Below are 26,011 nucleotides of genomic sequence, written 5' to 3' on the forward strand. Positions count from 1 at the left end.
GGGCCTCCTCCTGTAGGGACATGTCCGGAGCACCCCCCCAGGGAGGCGTCCCAGGAGCATCTAAAACAGATGCCCAGCCAGCTCCTCTCGATGTGGAGGAGCAGCGACTCTGCACTCCTCACCCTAAAAGGTGCACCCAGCCACTTCGCAGAGGAAAATCATTTTGGCCGCTTGTATCTGGAGCCTCATCCTTTTTTTACAGGCTGCTGTACCATCCAGCTGTTTAATTTACAGTATTAACTGCATTTCTTACAGGATTTCTGTCAGCTGTGGTAACACAGTAACAGCCATGAATCTTTTAATTGATTTTACTTCGATTACACAAACTAAAGCAGTAACTACAAATAAAAATGATCAGACATTAATGTCACATAAGGAAATTAACTACTTAGGGAAATTTCTCACTTCTTTACAGTTGCCACATTAATAATTATTTGATTGGTTGTTTTTGTACAGATACAAATAATGATTTACAGAAAACCAAACCATAGAGACAGTATGAAAAAAAAACTGATTATATTTGCAACAAGAACATATGAAGAATTATGTTGCATATGAGACTTCAGAGCAGAGATGTTCCATCATTTATTTGTAAGTTTGTCATATAAATATTTGGGCCAAATTTAGGGCACAACAACAAAAAACATTTGCATATTGCTATAGGTTTGAAAAGTGTACAAACCTGAATGATTTAAGGTCAGTGAGGAAAATACCAAAATCTTCTGCATGAATGTGGTGAATAAGAGAAAACAGCAGGAAGGAGCCATTCTGCTCTGAAGTTTCTTTGCAAGTGCAGTGCAAACACTGACACTGTTCACCTGTTAAACTCTGCATCCTCCCTTTTTAGCTCTTCATGTGGTCACAAGGACATGACTTCATTATCTCATCATCATAGGACACATTAAGGACACAGGTAGTTTCAAGTGCACGTTCTCTAAGAATATTCTTGTCAAATGTTAAACAACATGCTACACAGGGGTGCTTAAAGCGACGTCCATGATCTTACTTTGAGTTATCACAACAATGAGAATGAGCTGTTTTACTTATATTAACTGTGTTCACCATGTTAACATGTTGACATATATCCCAGCACAAAACCTAAAGTACAATTATTAGCAGTGGTGGTACTGTACTGAAGTACAACTTTGTGGTAGTTGTACTTGACTATTTAGATTATATTTTGCATACACTCTGCTACATTCAGAGAAAAAGAGTATTTTTTACTTTACTACATGTAGTTTCAGTTACTTTACAGATGTAGGTTCTTCATACAAAATAAAATCAACTAATAAATTAAGTATTAATGTGGATTAACTGTAATTTTAACTTGTTAAAATCATCTCCAACATTAGTTATGTTTACACCTTAATGCATCAAGTATAATTCAGCAATATAATATATATATATATATATATATATATATATATATATATATATATATATATATATATATATATATATATATATATATAATATATAAACAGTGGTGTATATATATATATTTATATATATATATACACCACTGTTTATATATATATATATATATATATATATAATATATAAACAGTGGTGTATATATATATATTTATATATATACCATTGTGCATAGTTCTGTACTTTAAGAACACAGTAGCGCTAGAAAGTAAAAAAAAAACCTTTACAACTTTCTCTATTTCTGTAAAGTCATGACATAAAAGTCAGATTTTTACATGATGTGACCTCTTTTTTAATAAAAAACTATTTAAACCATTCTATGGTAGAAGAAGATGTGTGTTTTTGTTTTTAGGTCAAATGCCTATTAGGCTTGATTTTTGTATGTATTACTAGGAAGTTGTCAGAGTTGTAGGGGAAATTTGAGAGGATCACTTTAAACAGACAGATAATAGAAAAATGTGAAATGTGTGTGAGAAAAAAACAGAGGGACATGGACGTAACGTGTCTATGTCTGTCTATACGTGTGTGAGAGAGAGACAGGTTAAATTATTTACACCTGGTAAAGGCAATACTGAAATGTACTAAACTCTGTTATGCAGCTTACGTCTTAGAAAATAAAAGGCCAATTAGAATTACAGTGCATTTATTGTTTAGTGATAATTCACCTACAGTATATTTGTGTGTTCTTCTACTTGCAGGAAGAAGCTTAGACGAAGAGTCTGCAGACTTCTTCATTGTCACCAGTAGATGTAGCTGTCTCCTTATTCTTCACTTTGTTTAGTACTTGATCTTGATGGACATTGATCTGTTTATCTTTTTTTGTTTTTTCGTTTGTTTTTTGTTGTTTAATTTGGTGATCAATTGTATGGAGTGGAAACTAAAAATTATTTTTTTTCCAGTTAAAGTTTCAGTTTTAATTACAGTTGTTCCTTTTCTAGTTTTTATAAAGTGCGAAGGGCAGTAGAGAAACAATCCTTAATGTCACATTTTCATAACTTGATGTTTTCAACATTTGTTAAATAAATCTGTGTGAAAGATTTTACCTTACATTGTTGATGGAGTATGGAAGAATCCATGCTAAACACACTACAAATCTCTTTTATAAATGCTTCCCTACCCACAGGTCCTGTATAGCAGATTATTCTTCACATTTTGCACGACGCCATTCGTGGTCAGCTTTTCTACTTCAGTTTGGCTTTTGAAGACATGGTACAATAATAAACAGTGTTTTAGTCACTAGTGCAAAAATACTAGGTAGAATACAAACACAAGCATGGTTTCCAGATATAGATGAATGTATGCTTCAGTCTTTCTGCCTGCCTTAGACACTGTTTTATCATTTTACTGGACTGCAGTGAGATCAGGTTGCAGGAACTTGTAGTCCCACTTATGATGTACACATCGTGAACAACAGTACAGCTTAATGTTTATACATATACAACATGGATATTATATTGATTTGTGAATATTTTAATATATGTTCAACATATGTAGAATACATTATTATGGTTATATTTTTCTCTTTTCTGTGTCCTAAAAATGTTTCAGGTGTGAAATAAAGAGCTCTTTCTGAATGAAGTTTAAATTCCTACATTTTTTTTACTTCACTATAAAACTACTGGGTTGTACGTGAACGTAACGCTCTTGTCAAGGGTCTAACGCGTGGGGGAATAGCGGATTTTTTTCCTTAGCGGCTCTGAACACACCACAGCTCGTGCTCTGCCGGCTAGCCGTGACCCGCCCCGGACTTTAATTGGGCATGGGCTTCAGCCAATCGGCAACGGGCAGATCTGAAACTTGACCAATGGGAGGCCCGGAGCGGCGTGCTCGGGGGCGGGTGTTTGTGTGCAGCAGGCTTCTGTGCGCCTCGCTAACAATAGCCTGGGTTCGGCAAGTTTACAGCCGGGAGGGCGACGGAGCGGAGCGGATCCCACAGGAGAGCAGAGTTTACCGAATACATGAGACTGCGTGTCCCGGTGTCGGAAATCATCACGCTACATTCTGGGATTTACCTTTGCAACCAGACAAGTGGTGAGTGAGCGTTTCGACTTTATTTCTACCCTCAAATTTAGCAGATTCATCTCCGTTCTGTGCCACGCACGGTGCATGGTTGTGAATTAGAGGCTCGTTTGCCTGTGAATAGAAAAGGGTTAATGGTTACTGTAGGCTGGGCTCACACCATTATTTATCTACATCCATTTACCAACGCAGGCCCATCAGCCCGCACACAGCGGACTTGAAGTCAGCCCCACTGAGGTTATTATAGTCGGAGCTGGATGCTGTGATTATTTTTTTATTACGCCGGTTTCCTCCCAGTTTACTTGGTTGTGTGCTGGTTTCATGTTTGAGCTGGTGAAACCATAGCTCCGTGTAACGAATGAGAAAATGAATGAATGAAGGAACTGAACTGAATCCTGCACTCTTCCATCACTAAAATCGACCTCACAGATACCTCTGACATGATTCATCAGAAAGTCCCAGAATAGACGCACTGATTGATCTCTAAGCTCTTAATATTCTGAATCTGCTAAAACTGTTAGAAAACATATTAACACCTTGTAAATGATGATAATGCTCGATATCGGGACCGATCTCCTGATTCATGCGGCCAAAAATCGATAAATTTAATTTTACAAAGTTTTTTTCAGAATCTATAATGTGAAGTTAAATTTCTTCTACATTCAACAAGTTAATAACACATGTTCCCCTTCACATTTTTGGCTAAATTGTTGTGAAATCTGGACCAAAAACATCTGTATATGTATATACACAATAAAAATGTGCACTTACATCATTATGCATATTTTGATACAGGCATGTTATATAATGCACATGTAGGCCTACTAGTGGTACTAGTACCAGTGGTACTAGTAGTGGTACTAGTGGTACTAGTGGTACTAGTACTAGTGGTACTAGTAGTAGTACTAGTGGTACTAGTACTAGTGGTACTAGTAGTGGTACTAGTGGTACTAGTAGTGGTACTAGTGGTACTAGTACTAGTGGTACTAGTAGTGGTACTAGTGGTACTAGTACTAGTGGTACTAGTGGTAGCAGATACTTCAACTACTGCAAGAACAGCAAATCCATGAGAAGCACAGAGAAGAAAGTGAAAGTCTGCTCTAATTCACTGTTGGTGGTAATTAACCAGTAATGAGGAAAATAAGTTTTAAACACACTGTTGCTCTGGAGGTCTCTCTATAATCTCTGAGGACTTTTTAAATCATCTGCATGATAAAATGTTCAATTTACTGAAGATGAAAATGTTTTTTTTTTTTTAAACTTGTTTCCCAAGTGGAACCAGAGTCCAACCAGTTTTCACCAACTCTTTACTTCTCTAGAACAAATACCAGCTCACGTGAAGGGCTGGGTCACGAATACTGTGTCCAACGAGTTACAACTAAGAATCTAAAACTTTTTAGTAAAGATAAAAAATCTTTTCATCATTTAATAGATTTGTTTAACTGTATTGTTATAGATAAAACGTAGCTGATGCTAATTCTTTAGCTAAAGGCTGAAGCTAACAAAAGCTAGAATTAACATTGTACATAAGGACTTCATGATGTGGCTCTCTAGGAAACCTGAACTCTAAAAGTTCACAATTGAAAACAACACTGTACCAGCACTAACACCTAATCTGTGTTGGTTGGAGATCAGTACTGTGATAAGAGACGTCTGTAAAGCTGCTGAGAACACAAACAAGGTCAGTTTTAAATTTGAGAGGGACTAGAAAAGAGGGAATCAAACTTTTTTAGAGTCTAGAAAATTAGTTTTATTTCCACAGTAGCTTCAAAATGTCTGTGAGGCCAGTGGGGACAAATCTAATGTAAATGTTCAGTGGGCCACACAGCCTGGAAGCAGACGCAGTCGTTTCAAAAACATTTCTGGTTTTCATCCACATGACTGGTCACAATCTTTGATTCTGGGATCCAGTTCTCTTTCATGAATTACTCACAGCACAGTTTACAGGACTGTAGTGACTCATGGTGGTTAAAGCCAGTTGTCATCTACGATACTTTCCAATAATCACCTTGCATTAATTAGATTTCCACAAAGTAGACATTTAACTAAAGCACTCACAACCAGCAATCACTGCAGGAGAGACACATGCACAGATTTAGTTTGGGATTTCACAAATCTATATCAGATTAATATTGAACTAAAAAGTCACAATTAAAAATATAGCTTTTAATTACTACTGCGTAATATTTGTTTCATAATCCTCTATTGGTACCTACATCTGCCATACTCAGCAGTGACTCTACCATCATATCATTGTGCTGTTCTGCAGGTTCCCATCACCTGCCCTCTCTTTAATTATGTTGAACGTTGCTGTAGTTTCCTAGGGCTCATGTACAAGAATCTGTCTGAAATGCACTACAGCTTTTATTTCCACAGGGTTCAGCAGAAATCACTGCACATCTCTTCATCCTGGAGATCAGTCAGTATTTACTGAATGTGCCAGTAGATTCTTGAGGGTTTAGTGGCTTTGGCAGGAAAGACAGCATGTATATCCACTGGATCTTATTGATTGCAGACAAGGGTGCTCTAACCCTCATTTGGCATTTTCATCAGCGTTAGGAGTTAGTTCCCTTCTCATTACTGCCCACTGAAACTTCAAACTCTGCCTTATTTCTGACAGAGCTGAAATACAGACATTTCTCCGTCTTTCTGTGTTTCTGTGGGTGTATGCAGTATTGCCTTTCTCAAGCTGAATTGTGCTGATGTTGCCCTTTGCTCCCTGTTGTAAAGAGTTTCATCTGATTGACCAGTTTCCTGGATAATGAAAAGCTGCAAGTGTGTAAGCTGATTAAAAGTGTTGGTGGTTCTGTTTATTAGTTTTATTCAGGGTTTTATTATACTACTAAAGATGAATGTCAAGATAGTTATTGAAGATATAAAGGTCAATTTAATTTAGGTCAATATTGAAATTAAATGATGTAAATTAATTTGTGACTATTTCTATAATTGTTTGTCATCTTTCAACCAAAAACGATCAAGCAATTGATCCAGAAACGAATATTAAGTTTAACAGAGGAAATGATTATTAGTTGCACCCCATATATTTTATTAAGATGATTTTTATTTTTGCTATTTTGGACCTTATGTGATTGGCAGGAAACATATGGAGAGAGGGTGTGACATCCCACAAAGCTCCCCAGCTGCACTCCAGTCATGTTGCTGTTATGTGGAATGGGCACAAACCATTGCGCTACTAGTGCACTGCCCACCCCATAAATTTGCTTTCAAGAAGCTTTTAAATGAGCTTGTAACACTGATATTATAATTATATATATAAAACGTAGTAATATTGATATTAATATTATAATATACAAACCCATACCATGTACATCTGCAGGCACCAGCTCTACTTTAAAGCTGTTCTCACATGTGAACTCTGGAGAGTTTCTGGAGAATCAGTGCAGACATTATCTGGAGTTTTTCTTGCATACATGCAGGACATTGTTCATGTCAGACATGTTCTTACTTGGGTAAATAGTCCATTTGGCTTTAGTCATGCGCGCAATGGTGCCTATGTAGAACATGCAAGAGGCACAATATGTTACAAGAAGCTAACTGCAGAAATCACAGTTTGCTTCTTGTAAAGCATGGGAAATACTTCCCATACTTTCAGGTGTTGTTCTGAGTAGATCAACATATAATAAGTAAACGCCCACTTGCTTGCTGTGAATACTCTGGACAATTACGTTCTGTTCAAACATAGGCTCAGTCGGACATTACTAGGACTTTGTCCTAGGGAGCTGGCAGTGTAATGTCCATTTAGTTTCTTGGCTGACTGACTCAGACAGTTGAGTTTCACTTACAGCTACTCTGGGTAATGTCTAGGGAAGTTCAGGGTATGTCTCAAAACAGCTTAAGATTACACCTACATTAAGCTGGGTACAATCTAAAATGCTCTTCCCATGCCTGCTTTCCAGCCATCACATTAAAACACTGATAGATGGGAAAACAAGTAATTATGCTTTTCCTGAGCTCTTCTACTGTGATGTGTGAAGTGTAGTAAATTAAAAAGCGAATTAGATATGAGTTTGATTGTATCTGGTGCTGCTTCCAGTCTGTCCCGACCTAAGTGTGCACTTTCAGGAAAAATGACAACATGCAGTCTTACAATGTGAATTTGTTGTAGCTTGCGAGTCTGAATTGAAACAATTCAGGAGAACATCAACCCTCAAATGAGACAGTGACAGGGAAGAATGTCTACTTTTAATAGACAGATCTAATGTCCGGTCACATCAGATGAGCATGATGATCTGGCTAAATATCATTCGTGCATGTTAATAATGCAGACAGACTGTGGACATCTTTAAGGTTTAGCTTGATATAAGAGTGTCAACTCTAATCAAGTTGTCCTTGTTTATTAAACCCAGTTATAGCTGAAGGAAACTACCTGAAAAGTGAAATAAACTTCCTGCTTTGGCTGAGCAGCAGCTGAGTTCAACCCATAGACTGGGTTATGGTTTAAGGGCAGTGGCAGCACTGTGGTTGCCATGGAGACCTAGGTGTGGCTAAAGGAGTCTTTTATTTCCCCATGTGAAGCGTGAGGCCTCTTCTCCATGCTCGACAGCACGGGAGGGAGAGAGATGGAGAAGAAGGCTGGGAGGAGATAATGACCTATTTGGCTCCTGTGGCTTTGGGCTTGACTACTTCAGGAGAGAAGAAGTGTTATCATGTAAATGTTCTTGTTTTCCTTTTGGCTCTGTTCCACCTGTCATTGAAGGTATTTATAATCCTGTCACTGTTTGTTTGGACTTTGAGTGAATTAGACCTCCTGACCTACAATAGTGATATTTGATGAGTTATTAATCCCCTTCGATTCCCTAGCCCCCCACTGATGCCTAGGCCAGGTTAATCTACTCTGTATCAGAATTGCTCTTTAAACACTCTTCTGATTGTGAGGACTGGCTAAAATGTCCTCAGTCAAATGGTTAAAAATTCACAATGAAAGATATACACGCACATACACACACAAATATATATATAATTAACTTAATGCCTATCTTATTTCAGTCATCTATTTTATTCTCTGGTTTCTAACTGAACTGGGAAAAAATCAGTTTGACACTTTTTGGGCACTTGGAGACAGTTAAAAAAATCAGTAAACACAACATTGATATCACATTAATATCAAGTTTAAGTGAGTTTACTATGGCACACTTGTTATCAAGTAGTTATTTACACACTAACACAATATTAGCATTTATTTATAGTGGTGTTAATCTAATCCAGTCTTTACCAACTCCTATGAGAAATATCTGGGTCTTTAGCTTCTAAATTCTCATCTGTGTACAGCACTAGTCTGTGAACATTAGTTTTTATGATGCTAGCTCGATGCTTAGGCTTGTTGTCATGTTGTAGAGTGTATATACAACTGAACAGATCCATTGCATCTTGGACCAGAATCTAATCTTTGTAGACTGATTGCATCAGTGTCCCGACAAGGCTGTCCCATTTCGAAGGCTCTTAAATGGAGATAGGAAAGGCGGCCTTCTTTCTCTGGGCAACTAAGGATCCAGTGGAATCCTTCGCATTCAAAGCCATCCCAAGATTCTTTGTGCACCAGTGCCTTCACATGATGATGATGATGATATACTTTATTGATCCCCTTGGGTTTGTAGACGACTGCTCTACCACCTAAGCTTCTGCTGCCCTATCTATCATGTCCTTCAAGGGATGCAGCCACAAAATTGACACAGAGCTAAAGACTTAAGACGAGGAGAAGCTACTAACCTGGTTCTGACTCATTCCCAGGAAGCTTCTACACCTGGTACTGAAACAGTGCCAGCTTGTGACTCTCCTGTATTACATACTTTTAAGTCACAGTGTTGACTGGATCTAGATCCCTCATAAAACTTGTTGACAGTTTAACCCAAATTTTGAAAGTATTTTCCGAATCCTCGGACAGAGATAAAAGCAATCCAGTCTGGTCCTCGAAGAGTTCAATTTTATTCAGTTTGTAAGGAATGGCAGTTTAATCCCCACCAAAACAAAAATGGCATAAAGGAATGACCTCTCATTTGCAGCAGTCGGACAGTGTCTTTGAAGGAAAGATGAAATTCACTACATGCAAGCATGTTTATATTTTTTTGCCAGTATGTGGATTTTGAATTTCAAAGAGGGAGGCTAGCCATCTCCCAAATCCTCACTTTTAAGCTAAACCGCGTACACTGGCTGGCTGCTGACCATAGCTTCATCTTGACACCGTACCCCAGGATCCCTCTTTTAATCAGTTTTACTACAAGAGAGCCAATAAGTGTATTTCCTTTGTATTTTCTTAGCAGTGTAGACATGCACTCAGTACCAACATAAATGGTAATATTGGCTGTGGAGCAGCCAGAAGCCTGCCAGCAGCTGAATAATGGATAGTCTGTCTGCCTGGAAGGCTGCTCGGGCTGCTGAGCATGGCGTCTAGACGAACCCCGACATACACTCCCCTCCTCTCTCCATGAAACAGCCTGACTGGCTGAATCCAGATGAAAGCTGTGATTTTTTTTTTCTTGAAGTATTTTATCTACTTCATTGATGTGGCGGCAGACGAAAAGGGTGATGATGCATCACTAAGTTGTTAATTGTATAGTTTAGGATCACATAGTCCTAATACTGTTAATGTGTGTAATTATGATCTCACCCAGAGAGAGAATTAAAATATTCCACTTAGCTAGCACTACTCCAGTTCAGTTTCATTAAACCACACATGAGAAGAAGAAGCTTTTACAGGTGGTGCTTCATTCAAGCAACATTGGTGTAATGACATGAGTTTTCTGTCACCACTGATCTGTCTGAAGCTGCTACCGTCTGTGGTACTTCAAGTTTGCTTGAAGTCAGAGGCTTGTTTCAAGACACATTTTATAAACAGCTCAGAAACAAACGGCAAACAACAAAATTGTCATTTATAGTGCTGCAACTACTTTTATTATTAGTCAATATATTGTTTTGTTTTTTAGCTAAATTAATTTGTCATATCACTACATCTGCGTGTGAGGATGATGTTTTCAAATTCAAGTATTCCAGTATTTTCTTATTTCCCTCATGTCTTATGTTCCAAATACTTCTACAGCTGTATAAGATCATTTTACTAAACAGTGACATGATATGAGCTGCCTCCACCCTGCAGTTTGTTACACTAACCACAGAAAATGATGGTGAGCAAAAAACATGAAGCTGCTATTTGAATGTTCTGAACACAGCTCTTTCAGTGACAGTAAGTTGAGGAAAAAAGGTTTAATAGCATCTGAGCTTGCAGATGTGTATTTTTCCTGCAGTGCCAGTGCAAATATGCATATGTAAGTAAAGTGCAGCTGTTGTATCTCAGAGCAGAGCTTCAACACTGTCAGTCTGAGGTGGACACAACACAGTAGAGTAGAGTAGAGAAATATTGGAATTCAACCTGTATTATAATTACGTAGTATATTAGTAAGTATGCAACAGTAAATACTTAGTAGAAGTAATAAAGAAATAATTGGAATTAGATTTCTATGTCTGAATAACCCAACAACAGGCAAACAGACAAAAATAATCTGAACAGGAAAATATCAGCAAAGGCTGTTGATGGTGAAGATATGGCCAAGACCAAGTCTCAGCTTCATGAGGGCTGACATCACGTGTGTGTGTGTGTGTGTGTGTGTGTGTGTTGTGTGTGTGTGTTGTGTATGTGTGTTGTGTGTGTGTGTGTGTGTGTGTGTTGTGTGTGTGTTGTGTGTGTGTGTTGTGTATGTGTGTTGTGTGTGTGTGTGTGTGTGTGTGTGTGTGTGTGTGTGTGTGTTACCATATGGTGTAGGAACCACCCACTCTTTGGGACCATCCACACCTTCCAGGCTGTGTGTCTGTGTGTGTCTGTGTGTGTCTGTGTCTGTGTGTTTGCACGCGCGCACTTGGTGAATGTTTTAGTGCTGAAGTATTACATTCACACCCTGCAGCCTGACATCCACAGAGATACTTGTGTCTGTGACTGTGGATTACATCATGACATACTTCCATACTGTAGTTGGTTTTTGTTGGACGGTGTATATCTGCAGGGAAATGATCACATCAGTATGACGACAACTGCCTTTCATTGTGAATGAGGCCTGGCTGGAGTCATGTGCCCCCTGCTGAGATGGACTGATTCAAAAAGAGCACAGCCTCACTCAGCTATCCTCTGTCCTTAAAGAGTTTTTAAAGTCTTTGCTGAAAGTTAAAGATACAGTATGTAACTTTAACTTTTCTTTTTTTAATATCAGAAATATTTACGAAGATATATCTTAATGTGGAGAAGTGCTTTCAGAGCCTCCTGTGACGCAAACACGTTAAACAGCTTGACAGGAGGTACAGAGACTTTCACTTCTAAAGGTTTTTAAGCGTGGCTCACCCTCCTAATCAATTCAAAGAAGAATAAATTACCATCTAATCACTGCTAAGCTTGACTTGGACAGCTTTTTTATTTGGTTTAATTTAAAAACGATAAATCTAATTAATTTCTAGTTTAATGCTACCACTGGCATGAGTGTATTGTAGCTTTAACACAAGTGTTTTTGTTGCCTTGACCACAGATAGGTCTCAGGATGTGAACTTTGGCCTCTGCGTTTTGTGTGGCCACCACCCTCCTAGACAACCTGCCTGTAAAGTGATACCTGACTATTAGGAGTGTAAAGGTAAAAGGTACCTATCGCTTGATTTGTGTGAAGGCTTGAAGTTAAGAAAGTAAGTTTGTGTTCATATAGAAGGCGTCATGTGAGCTGTCTGTCACATGCAGGCCCAGTGTGTTGCATTCAGGGACAGAGCAGACTGTAGGTGTAACCGTGTTTTTTTTTAACATGCCTCTGAACACTTTTTTTCACTCATGTTGCCTTTGACTCATGTTTTTATCACAATTAAAAAGAGAAAAACATTGACTTATTTGACAGAAATGGAACATTTTGGCATTCAGTGTGATAGATTTATTATATGATATACTATACATCATTGAGGCCTGTCTTGGTGAATCTATTTTTAGCATTATAAACATTTGCAGAACTTATTTTTAGCAAATTTAAACATTGCATTGCTTCATTTTTACTGGCTTGTGATGGTTTGTTGCTTCTCTATTTTGTATCATTGTTAGATTAACACATTGACACACTGAGCAACTTGAAGGCAACACATAGAGACACATTTTCTGACATTTTATGGACCAAATAATCAGCAAATTAATCCATAACAGCAATAACAACACCACACGATGGTGAATGAGTGTGCATCTGGGTAAGGCTCTGCAGTGAAAACGTAAAAATTCTGAGTCAGTGTCAGTCAGTGTTTCTCTCTGTGCTTTCTCAGCTTGAAAAAGGAGCGTAACAGTGTAATCACCTACCATGGTATTTTCAAATGCCAACATCATGAGATCATTTTTACAGATAACAGATGCAGACGCATTAACTCCAAAACACTTCCAAATCTCCCAAGGTAGCATGATGGATACTGTATGGTTTGCTCATGTCCTTGATTTCTCTTCTTTCCTGTCCCACCTCTTCTCCTTCCTTTCCTAATGTCTTCCCTTTCTACCTTCTTCTTGATCCTTTTCTTCTTTCTTTAATCCTCTTCCCGGTCATCATCACTCATTTTTTCTTTACTTCTACTCCTTTTCCTGCTTCCTTTTTGATCAGTCTCTTCTTCCTCTCTGTCCTTCACGTCCTTATGTTTGTTGTCCTCCTCTTCTGTCTCTTTTAACTCCATTCTTCTGCTCCTCTGTCCCTTGTTCACGCCTCTTCTCCAGTCTATCTGATGTAACCAGTGAAGCAACGATAATACTATTATCTATAAATATCTCTCCATCTCTCTCACTGTCAAACAGAGGAAGTGTGTTTCTGCTAGCTATGTTTTCTTCTCTCTGTTATGTTTGCCAGACTTTATAAGTCTTCATCTTGAAATTAAAGTAAAATAAATCCCAAATGAAATAAAACTTAATCATATGAGGGCTTCATCACACATATTAAACTGTTCTGTGCCAAATTTGTGATTTAAAGTGTCATCTTTAGAAATTAAGTTGCTGAGGATTTGGAGCTGTGCCGCCTATCTCCTGATTCTCTTCATCTAACGTCAGAATGACTCTACCTTTACTATCTCACACATTTTAAACAGATCCCCTGTAAAAAAACAGCAAATGTCAACTACCCAGCTTTAAATCTGTATTATATTGCTGCATAAACAAATAGGTCTTAGTCTGTCTCCTTTTATGTCATTTGTCTTATTGTTTCTAAAATTCAATAAGATTTTGTCAGATTTGTTTCTGGAGTCTGTGTCTCAGCCTCGCCTCAGTTTTTTTTTTTTTTTTTTGCTTCCTCAGCTTTACCAAGATCCATGTCTCTCATTTTCTCCATCTCTCGCCTATCTTGTCCTTTCTCTCTGGGGGATGCTTCATGCTGTGTTCTCACCTCGGTTTCAACAGGAAGACAGGAACAACACCCTCCTCTTTCGCTAACACACTCCAAATTTTAAATACGGCCAGTCAAGCGTGGCAGCTTGCCCTCTACTTGCACTCTCTCATAGCACAATAAAGGATTAGTTACTGTTATAAAGAGAAAAAACATGTTGCAATTTCATAAAACTTAGTTGACTCTTACTATTGATAAAACAATTTTCTGGTGTCTTCCAAAAATTACAACTGTAATAATTAGTCAATCAACAGAAAATATATATTTTGTAGCCGATTAATAGTTGTTATAAACAAAAATTCCCTGGCTCTGACTTCTAATATGTGAATATTTTCTTATTCCCTTCTGATTCCCTCGAAATATCTCTTGATTTTGAACTCTTAAAACCAATGTTACATAAACATGGACTGTGGGAAACTGGCAATTGCTAATGAATGGTCATAATAATTGAGAAATTCATTGCAAATGAAAACATTATTTCATTGCAGCTTCTTAGTGTGAGCCTATTATCTTAAATTATTAAAGGCTACTGATGGTTGAATTTTTTTGTCTTCAGAATACAGCATGAATTTCTGTGTGCGTCTTCTCCAGCTGCCTGTCAGCATTCATCACATATCGGCATGCTCAGCAGGAAGAATTAGGCTTGCAGCAATGAAATACAATTGCTTTCACATTCGTCTGCCAAGTACATTTCACACACAAGTACATTGACTTGTTGTATGTGTGTTTCATTTCGTAGATAAGACAGACAGGCAGTCGGTGGGCTAACAAAGCTGCTTTAAAGAGCAACGCATTGGATTTTCTGGCTGATCTTCATCTTGTTATTGTTGATGCCTATGTTTTGACTTGAACTGCAAAGCTAATTTGGAGCTAAACCTAATAGTAATACTGTATTATTACAATGAAGGTGAATACACGCCTTAAGACAAACTCAAAATAACTACAAATGTGTTTCATAGTGAATAATAAACTTATTAAGAATGATTAATGATTAAATCAGTTCCAAGTTAAATATTTATTGATTTAGTTTGATACATGAAGAGTTGTGTCTTGTGTAATACACAGGAGTGGAAGTTGAAAAGTTAATTGCTCTGAACATCAGTTAGATAAATATTCTTTATAGTTCTCATTATCAATATCTTGTTTAGTCTATGATGTGGTAGAAATAAAATGATCATCACACCTTCCTACAGTCCAAGGTCTTGTTTTCTCAAACCAAGTGTCCAAACACAAAGATATTCTCTTTACAGCATATCATTTATATTATTGCTGTTTTCTTAGTTGGTATCTCAGCAGTAATCTCTGTTGGAGTGGGTGCTATTATTATTGTGCAAAGGTGGAAATTCACAGGAAGAAATTCTATTGGTTAGATGATTAGGCTCTTGTCACCCATAGAAGAATGTGAACAATGAAGCCGTCATTAGCTTCACGTACACGTTGGCAAACAGCAAGTACATGCTTTACTCTCAAACTCAATCTGTTATTCAGTCGGTCCTCAGTACTTCTTCTTCTACTCTTCATATACAATAATGAAGTAAATAAAATATGTGCACACTGTAATCTCTTAGTGCTTTCAGTTTGTGCTGCGCTCCTGGTTACTTTCTCTGCAGCTCCTGAAGTAAACAAACTTGCACTGTGTTATCCAAGGTTAGCTTGATGCTCTTGGCCTTTTACTCAGAGAGAAGAGAACCTGCACAAGTGGTGGAAACTGTGTGTGAGCACTAGGCAACACTTATGACTTATGCATAAGGATGAGAAGTGGGAAGGAAACTGTAACTCCTCCTTGCAGCATTGAAACAGCGTCTTAATGCAGATTCAGATTCAACTAGAGCTTTGGAGTTTTATTTAAAATACAGTATGCAGTCATGAAGGTGCAGACTTTCAGCTGATAGTAAAGTGGTTGAGCTATTATATAATTCTTAGCAGTTCCTAAAGTTTGTGAACAGACCCGATGAGGAATTGTCAAAGATTTGTTAAGTAGATCTCGTCTTATGCTTAAAAACGGGGACAAACTCATCTTCTTGATGAAGAACATTGGATGAACGTACCCTGAAACTGTGATATGAATCAAACCTTCAGCTGAATATAGTTTCTCACTCCACACCACATTTGTCTGAAATATTATTATCTTATTTTTACCTGGATACAGCAGCTTCTCACCTGGCCTGACCTGACTTCTGTATTATCCTAGATCAGCCCATCAGATTAAGACCTGCAGCTCACTTATAGCTTAGTGACTGTCACTTTGACTCTGTGTGAGTGACACAGGTGAAACGGTAACACACACAGGTGGCAGCATGTGGCGTTAGCCTGTAGTAATGAGAGTTTAGCAACACCTTAAGAAGCCGTAATCTAGGGATACATGTGCATAACCTTCTGGCAGTTGGCATCACACCGTGTGTGTGTGTGTGTGTGTGTGCGCGTGTGTGTGTGTTTCCTCACAGTAAGGTGTGAATGTGTGGACAGCTGCAGGGCTGACACTCTCACCTTCCTCCTTCTGTTTGTCCTCGTTCTCAAACCTTCATTTGTTTAGTACAGAACCCCCGATAGCACAAACACACCCCATGCACACAAACTGCTTCTTCCTCACTTGTGAGACTTCAGGCTGTTTGTGTGGTGGCATGTGGGCCCCATCTGCTAACACTAAATCCACATATTGGCTTGTAAAAGATGTTAGTCCATTTTGCTTGTAATTATATATAGCCCTCTGCTTCAGCTTCTGCTGGAATCAAGATTTCCACTTTACCTGTGAATATTTGCATAAAGTTGAGACTTGTCCAACTTTTTGTATCTTTGAGCTCTGTGGGGGCACTGGTCTGAAAATGTTTTTTGAATCTATATGTATGAATGACACATAAGAAGGCAGAAAGTTAGATAAATAAAAAGATGCTCTCTGCCCTCTTCACCGAAATGTGAATATATTCTATTTCAGCATCTGTTAATATGACTTCTTCCACACAAATCCATGTTGAGGTTTCAGATAATGTTTCCACCTACACCAAACCACCCCATCACAATAGGGCAGAATATTACCTTTTTTGTTCTTGGTCTCATGTGCACTGAATTCCAGATGTGTTGAATGGGGTTCATGACAGGGATGTGTGCAGGACAGTTAGGTCATTTTATGCCATACTGGAAAAAAACATGTTGATGTGAAGATACATCCAGTGGTTGCCAGTGGAGTTTTACGTTTTCATGGCTGAACTTTGATTAACTTTTTGTTTAGATGAATTATGTTGATTAAACCAGAAATTATATTTTTTCAGATGTTCACTAACTCTGATACATATTTTAAGAAAGTATAACAAGACTTTCCATCTTTTTGCAGATGATACCCTTATCTATTTTAGCTGTGACCCCTGACAATTTTAATGAGCCATCTATTCTTGGATGTCTTCGTCCAAAAACCAAAACCCAAACTGAGATTGGTGTAATTGGTACTGACGTTGCTAACCCCTGTAATCATAAAAAACATTGTATTACCATATATACGTTGGTCTGTTCTCTGATGCGGGAACAAGTGAAGTTCAGAAATCAAAGCTGAAGAACAAAGGAGACAGAGCCTTTTTCCTCCTGAACATTGTGCAGGTTCAAACAGTACCATCACTTATTGTTGTGACTGTATATTGTGTAGTAACAGTTGTTGCTCTGCTCCTGTGCAGGCTGCAGGTTGACTCTGTCTCTTCCTTTCTGTGAGGGAACAACGCAGACACGACATTAACAGGTAGGCTCAACTCTGTCCAGTAGGTTAATTTGGAGTCTGTTCTGGAGGTATTGTGCCTTGCTTAGGGCAGTTTAGCAGTTTTAGCAAGACCCATATTGATTGTAATAGTGAGTCAGCTGGTTGTAGAGATGGTTGACAGAATAATTTGATATTGTTTTGAATAAGCGATTTTTAGTGATGTTTTTTAAAAAGCATTTTATTGTATCTGAATCTGCGTCTTCAGCATGAATAATTTTGAATCCCGTATTTAACCTGTTTAAGTAGTTAGTTGAAAAGTGCCACATCAAATATGAACTGTTTCGCTCCTTACTGTGCTGCAGCTGCCCAAGTCATAACAACACAGAGTAAATAATCTTCTTTCTGCCTTATCATTCGGTGAACATCGGTTCAATAAATCTCTGATGTGTTAACTGAACGTGAACTGGTCCCTGCAGCGCTGCAGATCACAGAATCCGATGGGTCACAGAAACACACAGCATGAGCATTTGTCCTCGTCAAATGATCAAAAATGACACGAGTTCCTACCGTAACATACTGGGTACCATTACTATTACTAATACAGCATCATCCCAGTCACGTCCAAGCCTCAGTAAGAGTGTTTGGAGTTTTATATTCTGAAGTATAGTTGTACAATTAGACATTTGTTGTCTTTATTCTTCAATGCATCATAGAACCTCATTCACCAAATGAGGTTCTCCATTATTATGCTCTTATATAATCAACTTCTTTAATGTCTTTCAAGCCAAATAACAGTTTGATACGACACTGAAAAACGACAAAACACAGGCTACATGTGTTTTATTCAACATCTTAGGGATATGTATAAATCATCATCATATAGAAAGATGTTGCAGGCTACTCTGCAGCCATGTTCATGAGCTCATCTGTCACAATAAGGACATTTAAGAGGAAACGCACAGCAGCACATCAGTGACCGGTGTTCACTGAGGGGAAACCAGAGGGTTTCACATTATGTAAGTCAGCTGTAATGGGATTCTACATTCATGGGCTGATGGTTCCCAGCATGCATTGCAGCTTTAATTATTTATGAGCTGGGGAGGGGCGGAGTCTGACAGCTGGTAGATCAGGGATGGAGACCCTGCCCCCAAGCACACCTGTGTTTTTGTGTGTGGTTTTGTGTTGGGATGGGTGTTGGGTGGGTTACTGTGCTCGTGAGGACAGGGACTCTGAGGGGTTTGCCATGCATTTTTTATGTGTCCGTGCATGTGAGTGTGTGAGTGAGCTGTGTATGTCATGTGTTGGGAGTGTTCCTACATTGTTGGAGTATTTGTCATTTGTAGGCCTACAGAAGGAGTGGCTGACAGGATAGAATAGTTATGGTTGGTTAAATTAAATGACTGTGAATCTGTTGATAGATAATGTGGCCAATGTATGATCCAGTGTTTTTAGAAACCTACAAATTCCAGTGTCTTCATCACGTTCATGTATAAATCAATCCTTAACGTTAATTTGCAGAATTGTAATTTGATGCTGCTACACTGCTCTGTCTCACCTGGCTTGCAGCAGCTGGTGAGGGCTCACATTTGTTGGATTTGTTGGACTCCATACAAGTTCCTCTGCAACCGTTTGCAACAATCAGTGTTTTGATCCATGTGTGCTGTATCTGTCCACAGGCGACCTGAAGCAGACAAAGTGATTATTCTGTTTTAAAACTTTAAAGTTTTTGTCTGTCTGACACTACGTGTGATGTCTAAGTTCTACTGTGCTACTTAAGTTGTTCTTGGTCTTCGTGTCAGTGTGTTTTGGAAGGAGGCAGAAAGGTGCTGTTTAGGTCGGGGGTTCCCTCTGACACCTGAGTCATGAGCCAAAAAATACCAGAAATCCGTAATCTGACTCACACAGGGGGGAAGCTGTTATGTTGTTGTTTGGTGTGTGTTTGCTTTGTGTGTGTGTGATACCTATGGGACAGGTTTATCTCTGCTAGCAGGTGTGTGTAACATGAAGCTAATGGATTGTGTGTCTGTGTGTGCCATCCTATGTCTTCAGGGCTGGGCTGAGATCAACCCAGCCTTCTAGGATTCACATCACGCACACACACGAACAAACACAGACATAAGCATCTCACCTACACATAATGAACACACACAAAACATACAGTACTATATAACACAGACACTAATAGACACTAAAATAAGTGTGAGCCTAAACATAAAATACACATATGTGTGTATGCAGCATTTGCAGTTGTGTACTTGGTAATACTTTGTGTTTGAGATAATTTTGGTGTTTCTTTCTCCTGGCTTTATTCACCGGCTGTTAATACTACTTAATACTGACTGTGAATCAACAACCGTCATCTCTGTTCTGAGTAGACGACGTATGTGAACAGACTGATGGAGGGATAGAAAAAGACGTGTTGGTGGAGAGAGAAAGGGGTTCAGTTAGAGAACGGTGAGACTCATGTTGCTACTCAGCTTTTTCTGTTCTTTGATCCGTCGCTCTTTGTTTGCCTCTCGCCCCCACTTGTCCCTTTTCCCCCCTCTCTCCCTCGATCTCTCTTTTCCTATTCAATGTTCTTTCAGTCTCTCACTCCTGCTGTTTTTAATCCTGCTCTTTTTTCATTCTCTGACTGGACAGATTCCTCTTTTTACTCAGCATTTCTTTAAACTTTCTTTTAATTTGTCACACAAACACACATTCACATGATAAATGGCTGTAAGGAGAAAACTTTCAAAACAGATTAAACCATGTGTGGGATGATGTGATGAGGGAAATGATGTGAAAAAAGACCAAAGAGTGAGCGAGATGGGGGCTCTTTTCTCTGGCTGGTTTGCACATCTGTCTTTCAGTAGGAGGATTACTCGTTTTCGTATTATTAGCATTCATAGTAATTGCAGAAAGAGCTGAAACACCTGTTATGGATTCTCATTGTTTTGGCACAGAAACCGTGTGTTTGAATTTAGTCTGTGATGTCTCTGTGATGTTGTGTCTCTGATACAAGAGACAAAACATCGAATATCGTGAAAATAATAGGGGGAAACCAAAACTGAAGCAGCGACATACCCACAGTTGAGTGTAGGTCATCTGCACTGTGAGGTCCAAAACTAAAAACAAAACAAAAACCTCGGTCTGAACCGAACCACTGATTGGTTGTTATACTTGGCTCCATCCTGCTGCAGCTCGGTATTAAACTGAATAATAATATATAATAATATATTATTCATTATATGTATGCTGTAAAATGTACAGCACCCATCACGTTTATGGCTCATAATGCTTTTCTAACTGTTGTGTGTGTATGTTAATGTCAGTAATGGAACAGTATAGAGCACTATGTGTATCCATGTTACGGAATTTGATATGTGTAAGTGTCTTTATGTTGCATTAATCCTAATAATATCTTTAGAGGTTCTGCACTGTTCCCTGGGACTGCATTAAATGCTTTATACAGGTCTTTCCTCTTTCATTGTCATGGTCTTTCTAGTTTTATTCTCCCTTTTTTCTTTCTTTATCTTTTTCTGAATGTTCTCTTTCTTCCTTCCTATAACTGATCCTAGGTACGAGTGTAAGAGAAAATGACAGCTCTAAAAAAGAGAATTAAATTATTTTTTCTTGTGTTTTTTTAACTCTATAGTTCTGTATTGACAAGTCAAACTTAAATTCTCCTTTTGGTGGTTTGAGTGTCTGTACTTAAAAAACCCCAACAGAGTGAGACATCCTCTCTCTACTGGATCACATCACGTCAGTCTGTGGAGTTCTTGAATTAAACTTTTATTCACATATCACTAATGTAAACTTATTAAGTTAACATATTTGACAGATATCTGAGGATTTGGATTAAATATGTTGTGAGGAAAAAGGTGTGTCACAATTAGAAGGCTACAGCTGTTACTGCAATGTTTAATCAACATTAAATCAAATAGAAATATCGGATTGGACTCTTGAAGTCATATTCAGATCAGGATCAGGGCCAAGAAAGTTTGTCTGAATCTATATATTCCTCCTATATCCCTCTGTCCCGGGATTTTCCAGCTCTCCTTTGGACAGCCAGTTAACGACAGTCAGTGACTCAGCCTTTACCAGATGCTGGTTCAGACCTTTCCTACTATGTCGGACACACAGTCACCGAGGTTTAGTTGATACTGTAAAGCTTTTCCTGTCTTCGTTCTGCTTTCTGTCCATTAGGAACATTTCTGTCCAAGTCGCTATTGGAGGTTCACGTTCTGTCCCTGTTTTTATTGATTTAGGAATCAAAATTAGAACAAAGTACAGACACTTGTTAATTTTTGAGTCCTTTGCCAGGGTTGCTAGATGTGAGACTTTCACACCTTTCTTCCTGGCACTTTCCTGTCCACCTTTTCTGCTTCCAGTAAAACCGAAACAGGTTCCAGTCTGTCAGCCAATCAGACACAGACAGTGACTCAACACTGACTAATTTTAGGCAGTGAGTCGTCTAAAATATCTATACATAAGACAATCTTCCAAAAGAACAGCAATGACTAGTTTAACCATTGTGTCTCTTTACTATTGGTTAGAATAACATAGTGAGCCACTAATGATGCTTCTGAGCCGACATGTTACTAGACAAAGATTTTGTCTATTATGCATATATGACTGACTGGAGTTCTCTGAAATCTCTGGCAATTGCTTGTACGTTTTATTTTATCAGTAAATGCACATCCTTGAGGTTTAAAAGATGTATTAGTTGGCTTTGGCAAAATATTTACAGGCATCAGTATAGTAGGTACTGTATATTTTTCACATATGAGCCCAGTAGGTGGAAAGGTGCAAATTCCAAGGATTATTGGACAATATTTACATTATGAGGTGGCCAAAATATTAGATCATAGAAAGCACCCCAGTTTGCCTACACATCCCACTATGACCTCAGGATTAAATAAATATTATAGAATTACACCTTTCTGACATTTTCAGAGAACACTGAGAAAGTTTAACCTAAAAGCAGAATTTGTGGCAGAGCTGCAGTATTGAATTAGATTGTACAGGTGTGATTCTTTGGTCTAAAGGTAGTACAGAACTGAAACATCAGGTCTCACTGTTGGGGGTCTTAATGTGATCTTGTAGTCCATGTCATGAACGATTATCTAGAGGTGTGTGTGCGCACTCTCTTCATTGGATTTTGTTGTGTATGTGTGTGTCGTTCCTTGTAAGACAGGAACCCTCTCTGAATAGACATTTCAGAGATACCACGCCCCATCAAGAGAGCTTTGATCCTTTAACCTTCAGAGATTTCTTTATCAGAGTGCCCAAACATACACAAACACAGTTTAACAGTGTTTTATCATTGGTATATAAGCAAAAGTCTGGGCTATGGGCTGCAGCAAAGAGTACAGCAGAAAGATTTTCATCTGGCCAAAGGTATTTAAAAGATTTTAAATGTATTTATTTATAATTTAGATATTATTACTCCACTAACTTGGAGTGGAGTCCAATGCTCCTTTGCTACACTCTGTAAATTAGCCCTGCCTGCTTCAAGTCAACGATTTTAAAGCAAGTGTGACAGGTGCAAACACGAGTATCGAGCAGGAAATCAGCTCTGGCTGCCTGTCTAACAGGTCTGTCTGAAAATGCAGAGCAGAGACTCAGCCGTCCTTATCAGTTCAATACCTGACCATGTATGAGCTCATTCCAGCTGTGTTACTTCACAGTTCCTTTGTGATGAAGCCTGGAGGCTGATCTTTCAGATATAACAAAGTAAATGCAGCATTAATAAAGATCATTATGAAATTAGCACTTACGAAAGGACATCAGTTTTTAAAGTTTTATTAAAGGTTTAAAAGCTAATAAGTTAAGAGTTTATTTTGTTTTGATAGACTTATTAATTGTTGCAACTCTATATTAAAACTTTACCTATTAACATTAACATTTGAATTTATTGTATGTCAGTGCTGCCTTTGTGACCAAAGCCCAGTTTTCTCTTTAATCTCCCCACTCACATGCTCTGTTGGTCTAAATCATATTTCAGTTTTATGATAGGGTAGATTGTTTCCTGTACCGCACCAGCCCTGAGGACTGGATAAGAATTAGCTTAGTAGAGCATTGTAATTAATCTATTTTTTTCCATATAGAAGAAAAATGGCAGCAGATCTGTGATATTTCATTGTGTAACAAACAGGAAAGAGTTTTTTGCCTATTCAGATGATTTCTGGTGTAGTACATTTATTGAAAACAAACAGGTCTGACAGATGACAACTATTTCCTCAGTGCAACAGTGAACAATAAAGCTTACTTATTAGGACTTATTAGCAACTTATTAGGAATAAACTGCTATATTTAGTTACTACATGACTTTTGCTCTTTGTGTTTGTGTTTTTACACGTGTTTTTCAGTTTTACGACCTTTTTCAGGTCGTAAATGTCAAGAGTTAGGTTAGAGTTTATTCCCCAAATGGACATAAACTGGACCAAGTTGACTGAGGTGATTATGTTTGTTCAGTTTGACAGGAAGTATAGTTGCGATCATAACCGTGACCCAGCTTATCGACTTTCATATGGTCTTTACTGTAATTTAACCTCCAAATCTTGGATCACTGATTTAATTTACTTATAAGACATCTACTGGGAACTTTGTGTTAGTTTCAGTTGTAGTTGGACTTTGAATACACTTTACTATTCTCCAAACCCCTGGTTAAAAAACATCATACTCGAGAAAGCCCCTTGTCATCTGGTTACTTAACTTAGGATGGTTGTAACTCCCTCCAATAACCATAAGCAGAAACGTTTTCTCCAGACTGAAATACATCAAGTACTACTAGAGGGATGGTTTAGACATTCGTGTTCCCCACATGATCAGTCTTGGTGACTTTAGTGCCTTGTAGTTTGGAACTTTTAAGAAAAGGCTTTTTTTTGTTGAACTTTCCTGGTATCTTTCAATTACTCCATGAACAATGTTGAAAAGTGATATCTCTTGTCATTAGTCAAATCATTGATGTTTAGGGGGTAACTGTAAGCAAATGGCTGATGCACATGACGAACGGCACTAATGGCAGTGACCTAAAATGCAAAACCATTGGGAGCAATTTGGGGTTCGTTATCATGCTCACGGACACATCAGCGTAGTCAGGAGGAGCCAAAAGGGGGGTGTTTACTGAAATGTAAATGATGGAGGACTGTGCAGAGCAAATGATCTCAGTAGGCAGAGGACCAAATTGATTATGTATGTTTTCTTTAACCAGCACAGATCTCCAGGAACAAACACACACACACACACACACACACACACACACACACACACACTCTATCCTCAGTTGGCCCCTGATAGCAATATGCTGAGGCGGGGCTGGGCAGATGGTTGTATGACAAGGGAGGGGTTTTGGAATGGGACGCTTTGCTTACAATAACCTGCATAATCAATGTGCTGCACATAGACAGACAGATAGTTCTAGTTTATCACATCCTGTGCGTGTTATTACTTTGCATGGGTAAAAATTAATATTGATATATATTAATTAATATTATTATATTGTTTGATTTTAATTTCAGAAGGATACAGATAAAGAATGAAGATAAAAAATTAAGTCTTGTGGATAAAAATCTAAAAATAAATAAAATATTGCAATACCACAGAACATTTTAAGAACAAGTTCAAACGCCTGTCTGAAGAAAAAATATTAATTTTAGAGTCTTTAATGATAAAGATTAGATTTATTTTCTTTTTTGAATTTGTGTTTGTAAAATAAACAATAATAATAAATTAAAATGAAAGATTAATTTAGGGATAGACAGTAGGTCATTCATGTTGTGAGGTGTTTAAAGACGATGGTTAAAGTTAAATTTATAGATTTTTTTTTTTATTTTTCTCTTTTAGAAATCTTAGTGCACTTTTGTTCTGGTACAACGTCCAGGCTTTCTGATTGGCGATCTTAAATTACCTATCCAATCTTAATTCTACAGGAAATACAAATTAAATTAATTACTATAGATTAATCTGCAGTTCATAACTGCTTATGCATTTTCAGAACATGATTTCATTGAATGTCTTATTTTGTCCAACCAACTGCCCAAAGATATTTAATTTACAATTCTAAAACAGACAAAGTCATTACTCACAACTGAAAGGAAGTAAATTGAGTATGTGTTTGCTGGAAAATTGATTTATTGATCCTTTCAGCTCTGAAGTGAACCTTACACTGACAAACACAAACAAACTGCGGTGAAAAATACACAACTTGAGTACTAAATAACAACACAGGCGTCTGAAAATGGAAAAGCTTTTGAACTAGAGGACTGTTTGTAAAGAGTGAGGAAATAATCTGAGTCAACAACATGGAGTGACCCCAAAACACAAAGGGTTATGGGTAATTCTTCTCAGGGGACAAAGAGGAACTGAGGAGAGTGCAGCGGGAACTGAAGTACAAGATCAGGAGGTGCAGGGTCAGCTACAGGAAGAAGCTGGAGCAGCGCATGGAGCAGAACAACGTCCGTGATATATGGAAATGAAACGCATCTCGGGCCATGGAAAAGGTCACTGG

The 26,011-nt window shown here is 38.1% G+C and overlaps 1 protein-coding gene across 2 annotated transcripts in view; it reads left to right on the top strand.

Annotated features, from left to right (window-relative positions):
- Positions 1-3,331: 3,331 nt before the first annotated feature.
- The window catches only part of pak1 (p21 protein (Cdc42/Rac)-activated kinase 1), a 53,424-nt gene continuing 30,744 nt past the window's right edge, over positions 3,332-26,011 (top strand). Inside the window, exons 1-2 of one of the 2 annotated variants that reach the window (XM_026339086.1) lie at positions 3,332-3,465; positions 17,498-17,559. The gene's annotated coding sequence lies outside the window, so the exon portion shown is untranslated. The remainder of the gene's footprint in view (positions 3,466-17,497; positions 17,560-26,011) is intronic. The other variant, XM_026339101.1, reaches the window with a different exon arrangement.

Source organism: Anabas testudineus, chromosome 13 (assembly GCF_900324465.2).
Source record: "Anabas testudineus chromosome 13, fAnaTes1.2, whole genome shotgun sequence".
NCBI lineage: Eukaryota > Metazoa > Chordata > Actinopteri > Anabantiformes > Anabantidae > Anabas > Anabas testudineus.